We start from the raw sequence: 9,088 nt of genomic DNA, 5'->3' as shown, positions 1-9,088 counted from the left end.
GAAATGTTTCCATTCAGTGATGAGAACAGAGGGGCCATACAAACAGTGTGGAAACAGAATACGGCTTTCGGTTTAGACTACCTAAGACTGGTTAATGCCCTTTATGGTTTACAAAGCACTTTCACGTACGACAGTGTCTTGTTTGAGCCATACATTACTCCGTGTTGTGCCCCGTGGACTTGCAGAGAGGTTCATTAACACCCTAGTCGTGATGAATGGGTTTCCCATCATTAGACAAGGATTGAGTTAAATCCTTGGGTGTAGCATCAGCAGCTCTCTCCAGATGTGTTTTCACGGCACCTTTTGTTTAAAAATGCCAGTTGTGCCCCAAGTGTTTCCCTTTTGACTGGCTTTTAGGAAACTTATAGCTAAAAGTAGTGTTAACTTGTTATAATAAGCTCATATCGAGACACTGGGACACTCGCCCCTTCTGCTTCTTTAAGATGGTCTCTAATTGTACTACTTTTCATTATGTTCCATCGTGCTTTTAGGCATGAAAGGGGCTTTGGATGTTATCCAAATGGCAGTGGGAAGCCATAAAAGGGTTTGGCAGGGAGGTGACCTGATTGAATAAGGATTTAAACGGATCATTCTAGCTGTCACATGGGGAATGGAGTGCAGCGGGCAAGCGTTGGGGGTGGGGGGGAGACCAAGCGGGAGATGAGTGCCGGGGCCTGGAGCAGGTGGCCGCAGAGGAGATGGACAAGGGAGACTTGTCCGGACTCCAGGCGGTTTTGGAAATAGAATCCATAGAGATGTGGTAGGTGGTGTGGCAATGGGGATGAGGCCACAGAGACTGTGTGATGGACGGCCGGATAGCAAGAAGGGAATGGAGGGCAGGAGAGAGTGGGTGGAGAGAGGGAGCAGCAACCATGGGCGCCCTACTTTATGTCGATATACTAGACGTCTGTTACCTGTGAAATTGCAGGGAGAGGAAGGCAATGGATCCGAATGGGAAGGGAGTCTGAATTTTCCAGGGACATCAGGGACCCACACACAGAATAGTGTTGCTTGTCGAGTTGCTCTGGTTAACAGTGTGTGCCCCTTGGTGAGGGATTTCTTCTGTTGAGTTGTGTCTGGAGATTCTCCCACTTATGACCCAGAAAGAAAACCCCTTGGTGGTGGTGGGAGGGTTGGGGCAGGTGTTACCCTCTGAGGTCCATCTTGGTTATCAGTCACCACTCCCTTCCTTTTCCCTCCCAGGGTAAGAAGATAAGGGGGCCCACTAACTCAGCGTCTTGAATGTTGCTTCCGCTGGCTTATCCCATTTCCCCAGCATAGGAGTCCCCCTCTGCGGCTTGCTCCTCTTCTAATTAAGTGGGAGGAAGTGGCATCCTGGCTGGAGTTAGGGATTGGCCGCCATGTTGCTTTGATACGAGGATAGTGTCTTCTCTTTCCCTGTGACGATGCTGCCTCCGCCAGGCTCGTTCTGTGGCGGACTCCTGTCCGTCTTTTGCCTGGTGTAAGTCCAAGGCTGCAAAGGAGGTGGCAAGAACAGGGTGCCAGGCAGCCATGACCTCGCGCACCACATTTGGCTGGTCCCAGGGCAGTGCAGTCGTCTGCCATTAGACAGAAACCTCTGAGTTAACAATTAGGCAAGCGAGTAAAAGGATGTTCCAGACTCGAGCATCTCAGGGCCACGGCCACGGCCGTGTGGCACTCACCCAACAGCATGAGTTGGATAAACATCTGTTTCTATAAGAATCTGCCTACGGTTTCACTTAGAGAGCTTCTCTAACCTAATTATGTGTGTCAGCTCCGTGGCTGTAATCAGTGCTCTTGGGTTAACCTTCATAAACAGTCAAATTTAGATGGCTTTATGGGCTGTCTCAGGGAGTCCTTGGGTTACATTAGACATGACGGATTACCGCGCGGTGTAACTGAACTATGCAGCCCACTGACCTTTAAATATGCACATTAATGGTGATTGAGTCTCGGCACCACCTTGCCGTTTTGGCTCTTGGGTTGCCTTTGTACATTAAAGTATGGATAATAGCGGACATGTCTAGCAAATTAGAGTGACCTGAACTGGTTCCAAGTTATGAGTGCTCGGTGAGTTGGCTTAAGAAGGAGCCCAGCAATTAGCTCTGAAGTCATTCTCATCTCCCATTGCCCACCCGTCACCTCCCCCCTGCCCCAGCCCTGGGCTAAGTAAAGGGATTACAGATTTAACCCAGTTGGGTTGGCCATCAAGATAAAATCACGCACGTTGTCTCTCCTTGGAAATCCTGAAGAATGAATGGCCATTGTTTCTTTCCCCCAACTCTTGCCAGCTGTTTGTCATTTGGAATAAACACGAAGGCACAATGCGGGGAAGAAGGGGGCTTCGGGTTGCTCTGGATGTTTATTCGAAGCTCTGTGGTGTGTTAGAGTCAAGGTCTTTCCTAACCTTTCCAGGTTCCTACTGAGTGTCTTTTATGCTCATACAGCCGTCTCTCTTCCCGATGATTGGCCCTGGAGCTGTCACTTGTTCAGCCCCTCTCTTTGCCCAGGGGGATTCTAGCAGAGAACACCCTGCACGCCTGTGGCCACCATGTCATCAGAAGTGGTCAGTTATTTTCAAATAAGGAAGCGATGATCCTAACGTGGCGAGCCAATCTGTGAAGCTACGTGAGTTTTGTTACTCCTGTCACTAAAGGGCAATCTAAAATCATAAAATCGTTTTAGGAAGGTGGGAAAAGCAGAACGAGTTGTTTTGGGAGACACCATTAATATTCAACCGTAATAAAAGATTAGTGGGTAAAAGCAATCCTGATATATAATAAAGATTAGCTTCATTTTATGAGGCAGTCTACTCCCTAGTTGAGTAGAGTTGAAGAAAAATAAATCACCTTTCCCTCTTCTGGGAGATAAAAATCTGCCTGCGTTTGATGTTGGGTACAGTGTGTGTTCTTCAGGGTTCGTGGTCGAGAGCATTAAACTTTCTTACTCTCTTTTGCAGCTACCATGCCTCTTGTAAAAAAGGCGAACTCGAATTTACTCAAACTCCCCTTTGTCTTTTCCAGAGCCAGATTGTCTGGTTCTCTTGCCAAAAATGTTTTTAATTCTTCGGCATTTATGAGACAAGACTAAATAAGGTACATCGGAGCGCTAAGCGAGGTGGTGTTGCAAAGGGGAAACAGCCCCAGACTCCGTGGCGTGCCAGAGTGGCTCGTGCTTGCTTGCAAGAACTGTTAAATTTTCAGCCATTGGGAGAACTAGCTGAGTGCATGTGGGTAGCTTAAAATTGGCCATGGAGGGATTATTGACTTGGCAAGAGCTGCAAATTAGGGCTCTCCACCCCAGCCACCTATGAGGCCGTTAGCACATACCTACAAAGCACCGCTTCGTCTAGAATAGACCACAAGCTGGGTGCAGAGCCCTCCTCCGCCACTCGTGGCTCAGATGGCAAAATGGGTCATTTATCAGGTGCTCTGGAATACACTGAGGCTCCGGAGGGAGAGGTCTGGGACTGGGGATCTGGGCTGTTTTATCGGCAGCCTTCACAGCTGGGATTCTCTCGCTCACACCCTGGTTCCGTTGAGTTCTGGGAACAGAGAAGCTTCTGGCTGTCTCTGCTCGGGCTTACCAAGCATTTAAAAGGACACAGGTGAGCTCCTGGGCCAAGAAGCCGTCCTGAAGTGCAGCAGGTGTGGAAGCCGGATGGCGCTCAGTCCTGATGCCTGGTCCTAATTTTCCCCCCTCTGTGGCTTTCACAGACAAGGTCCAGGCATATCTGTTTTAAGAACAGAAATAGTGTAGGAACTCATTTAAAAGCACTTGTTTCCATCCTAGCCGCCGATCTTACCCATATTGAAGAAGTCAAGCTAAAAAGATGTTTTCGAGAGACCTCAGGTGGGCACCAAGGGGAAGGAATCATGTCCTCGGCGTTATATCCAACGTTCAGGGCTCTGATAATGAAATGCCGTGATGTAGCAGACGTGGGAGGCATGGAGCTTCTTCCTGTAGATTTCTGGGTTCCCTGCAAACCAGAATCAGACGCTCTGAAATCTTGGGTCAGGCTTTCCTCGGCACCCTTAAACCACTCTGCAATTCTGGCCGTCCTACAGCCAGCAGCGAGGCGTCCGAAGCCCGGCTCTCAGTTTTTTAAAACCGGCCTTGTTTCAGCCAGTTGGCCATTTGTTTGAAGAAGTCAAGCACCAGCTATCGCATTTCGTTTCATTTAAACGTGGACTCGTTTAGCTCCTCCCCTTCCAGGGGCTGGAATGACTGGAAGCCATCATCTTCAGGCGGAAGGAACATTTTGTGAAGTTCATTTACGAAGCTGTCTGCTGTGAGCGCTCTTGGCCCAGAAGGAAATCCCAAAGGAGCCCTGTTTCTGTGGCCTCCCCTCCGCCCAGCTCACTACCCTCCTGTTCCTGCATCGTGCGGGCACTGGGCATGTTTGCAGCCTCACTTTCGCCATCACAATCCTCGTAATACTCAGCGAGGACTTCCAAAACCCCGAGTTTTTTGTTGCTGTCCTTGCTGTCCCAGTTAAATTCGTCTTAGGCTCTTAGTGGGTTCACAGTCTGAACGGAGCCGATGATCTGGGGAAAGGTAGGAAATTAATGGAATCGTTAAGGTAAGGATCTTGCAGTTGGAAGGATCCTGATCAGTATTCCACCCCGGTGCTTCTCGACCAGGTGACTTGGCCTCTCAAGGGACATTAGCAATGTCTGGAGACGTGGTTTGCCTGTCACTATTGGGAGGAGGTGCCACTGACATCTGGTGGGTAGGGGTCGGGGAGGGAGTCACACACATCGTACAGTGCACAAGGCACCCCTCCCCACCGGTACAGAATGAGCCAGCCCGGAGAGTCCATAGTGCCAAGGTTGAGGCACCCCAGTGTCTCCCCAGTGAGTGAATCCCTTTGATCTCGGATTGGGCAGCTCCAGGGATAGAGAAGTTCAGGAAACTGTGCACAGGAGACGCCCCCCCCCCCCCCGCCCCGTCCCACCCACGTCTTAACGAGCAGGTGGCCTGCTGTGAGAGCAGGAAGGGCCAGGAGGCCCCCGAGGACCCACCTGGATGCAGGGAACCCCCGGGGGGGTGGCTGTCTTCTGCGCACAGAAGGGCACACATGCATTCGTTAAAAGAGATGGGCCTTCGTCTGTGGTTGCTGAGGGAGGTTTGGAGCAGTGACGTGGTGAGGTCAGATCTGGCTCCACGAGGATGGCTTACTAAGTCTCCCCGGAGGAAGTTTCACGCGAGCCCCTCTGTTGCCTCTGCCCGAGTTCACAGTCAACGAAAATCCCGAGGCTTCCTTCGTGCGTCTTGTTGACTTACGTCTCCGGCCCCTGCTTCATCCCGTTCCTGTGCAGTTGATTTTTTTTGGCCCGAGCGAAGTTCACGCTGGGCCGGGGGACACGCGGGGACAGTGAGGGTTGAAATTCCAGGAGCAGACCTGCGGGGCGCTTCAAGGCCCCGAGCACCGTCTCCCTGGCCGTCCTCCCGCTGGAACGGCCTCCGCGTCCCATCAGCGGGGACAGGCCATCGCGGCCAAACGCCCGAACCTCGCCTGCGAGGGAAGAACAGAGAGACACAAGTGGGGGAATGAGCACGTGTGTGCGTGGCTTATAGGATGTCCCTGGCTCTCCCGGAAAGTCTGGATGGCCCTGCGATCCACACACGGAGCGCCCCGCTCTGGGCTGAGGCGGGCTTGGAGTGTCTCCTGGGGGCGTCTTTGAAAGGCTGCCCAAACCGCAGCCCTAATCACCGAGGCACGTGGCTGACATTTGAGCAAGACTGCCCGGACCCCGCGCTCTCCCAGAGCAGAGACTGGGGGATCCTGTCCCTCCGGAGAGCCGCACAGCTCTCCCTCTCCTGCCTCGGGTCCGCCGGCTTGTCAGCGGACACCCTCTTTGGGCAGCAACTGTGTGGGACCACACACAGCAACGGGATGTTGCTCAGGGACAGCGTCGAGCTGAGGGTTTCAGCGGAGACCCGGAGAAGCCCGGCCTTGGCCTGAGCTGGAAAGTCACGGGGGCCGACGCTGTTCCGTTGTACAGGGAGTGAGCGAGGACCGAGATGGACTGATGGGCCCGGTGAATGGTATCATAGGTGATAATCAGAGAGGTCTTGTGAGTGGTCTGAGGTCACACAGCTAGCAGCTGAAGCAGGACCGAGCTGTCGCCAACCAATGGCAGGGCCGAGTTCAGAGTAAAGGGCAACTTCCTCGGGGCCAGAAGACCGGCTTTCTAAGGTTTTCTAAGGAAGGCCACTTCCCTCTTCCCCTAAACTGAAAGATGGATCCTGAGTGGGGCGCCTGGGTGGCTCAGTCGGTTAAGCGTCTGACTCTTGATCTGGGCTCAGGTCACGATCTCTTGGTTCATGGGTTCGAGCCCCGCGTCTGGCTCTGACTGACAGAGAATTCCTGCCTGGAATTCTCGCTCCCTCTCTGCCTCTCCACCACTTAGGCTCGCTTGCTCTCTCTCTCTCTCTCTCTCTCTCAATAAATAAATAAGCTTAAAAAAAAAAACAAACAACAATGGATCATGAGCAGGGGAGCAGGAAGTGGTTTGGGCCTCTGCAGGATCGACGCGGGCTGAGCGAGCCCTGGGGAGAGTGCAGATTTGAAATCCTCTTTTGTGGTCTCTGTGGCAAGCCGGCCAAACCCGGTGACCACCGTGTGCTCCGCATGGCTCCGGGGCAGGGGCTAGGCGAAGCACCCACGCACTCCTTCTCTTCCTCTCGCCACACCCCTGCGAGGAGGCCATTCTCATTTCCGTTTTGCTGCTGAGGAAGTGGAGTTTTAAGGAAGTGGAGGGATTTGCCCAAAGACACCCGCCCTGGAAGCTCTGCCCTTCCCACTGCCCTCCCACTGGCGGGGGACGGAGCACGGCTTCCCCGCCAGCCCTCACGTGCCCCTCGCGCGGCCGTGGTCCACTTATCCTCTGACCCCGAGCCCCCATCACGGCACCTAACACGTGGTGAACGCTCGATGAGGGGCCTTTGGCCGGCACTGACAGCATCCCGTCTGCCCTTGAAGACTGACCTTGACTCTTTGGTTTGACGTAAGCCGTGATTGCATTTGCTCCGGGGAGGCGTCACCAGGATGAAAATCCCGCAGGGGGGACTTCTGTGGCATCTCACCACTCCCCGGCCACATGCCTGAGGCGTGTGTAGGAAGACTCCCTCCAGGATGTCCCCATCCTCCTCCCTGGAGCTGGTGAAAATGTTAGGTCACATGGCAAAGGAGAACTCAGCCTGCTAATTAGTTGACCTTAACTGAGGGAGATCATCCTGGGTTATTGGGGGGTCCCCAGTGTAATCACAAGGGTCTTCAAAGAGGAAGTGTGGGGACCGGGCCAGTTCTGGTCGCTGTCGCTGCTGGCCCCCAGGATGGGCTGTGATGGAGGGAGGACCCTGTTGGCCAGGGCAGGACCTGGCCCAGGGTGAGCTGGCCACTGCCACCTGTGGGTTTCAGCTGATTTCCCAGCGGATTTGATGTATGTTTTTTATAAGCGAATGGCCCGAAACACGGGAAGGAGGCTGAGCTAAGGGGTTAGCCCAGGTGCCTGACTCAAAGGCTCAGGATGTTTCTCGATATCAGCATTCATTCATTTATTCATTCATTCATTCATTCACTAGGCAAGTATTACTGGCCTCCCCAGGACTGGACATGATTCTAAGTGCTGAGGCTGGGGTTCAGGTGCCCGGATGCATTCCTATGTCTTCATGACACACACCCTCCACCCAGGGGCCACGACCTTCGATGTCCTGGGGGCCAGGCTCCATGTGACTGCTTCCTTGCAGGGGCCAACGCCCGGTGGGCTGGGATTGCCTGAACTTCCAGAGGAAGCCAGATATCTGGAATCTCGAAAATGTGAAATATCGTATAAACATTTAAGATGAGATGACTTTTGAAATGTCGGCGGCGAATTCGGTTGTAAAAAAACCTCCCGGAGACAAAGAGCACCCTGGGGGGCTGGATTCAGCCCGCTGGCCGCTGGTTTCGAGCGCTGGTCAGAGCTGGGTTGGCTCACACTGGAGCGAACTGCAAATGTGCCCGGGGAGGAGAGGTCAGGGGTCGTTGGAACAAGTGGGCACCGGCCTTGAGGGAAGGCTTTGTGTGGCTCCCGTGCAAGGGGCAGACACAATTACAGACAGACACGACCGCGTGGCTGGGAGTAGTGCCTTGGCAAGGAATTGCCACATTTACTGATAGAGCTGGGCTGCTGTTCTCAGTGGAAAGAACAAAAAAGATAACGGCTCAAAACGAAGGAAATCTTGCTCTGGTTCCTCACGTACGGACTTCTCCTTAGGAAATCAGAGATGAATCATTTTCTCTTGAGTTGAAGTTAGAGTTGCCGTTGCCCGTGACCTGCGGGTCACAGCGCACAGTCTTCAGTAAATCCGCCCTCCCCGGGACCAGGTGGCAGGGTTTTCTGCTCTGGCTCAGCCAGCCACACAGCGTCACTGTGTTTGAGGTCCCTGTGTTCTTGGAGGAGCCTAAGCTCTGTGCCCTGGGGAACCTGCCTCTGCTTTCGGATGGCGCTGTCCTCTGGAGGTTGGCTTTGCCTTGTCCCTCTATGGGTTCAGGGCTGGGAGGAGCCGGGTGGCCGGGCACACGCTGGGCAGCCTCTGGCTGGAATATGGAACAGGTGTGTGTGTGGGGGGGGGTCTGCCAGAGGAATCCCGCCCCTCTCCGGGGTCCCTTAGGATCACACTTCTGACGCTCTCCCATGTGACCGGTCTCGAGTTGTCAGCGGAAGTGCATTCTTTCCAAGTGGCGCCTTTATTGGCCAGGGCGAGACCTGCCAGGGCTCTCTGTCCCTGAGCCCAGATTGAGGCACAGGCTGCTCCATTAGCCTGGTTCTCAGAGCCCCCAGTGGTCCTGTGCGTAAGTGAGAAATAACCCTTTGTTGTTCAGGCTCTTAAATGGGATGGTTCACCAGGAGCGTAACCTGGTCTGCCCTGACAGACACGGGGACCGACTCTGTTTTCCACTGCACCAAACTCTCCCTGGTCAGCGGCCCATGAGACGATGGCAAGATCTCCCCAGTTCCTGGAGCTCCTGTCCGCCCCCCAGAGCCACATACTCAGGCCACCCAGGTGGCCTCTTAATGACCAAATCACAAGACGTTCGTGCTTTGTCCACCCGCCG

The sequence above is a fragment of the Neofelis nebulosa genome, chromosome 2 (genome assembly GCF_028018385.1).
Source record: "Neofelis nebulosa isolate mNeoNeb1 chromosome 2, mNeoNeb1.pri, whole genome shotgun sequence".
NCBI lineage: Eukaryota > Metazoa > Chordata > Mammalia > Carnivora > Felidae > Neofelis > Neofelis nebulosa.
This window is presented reverse-complemented; position numbering follows the sequence as displayed.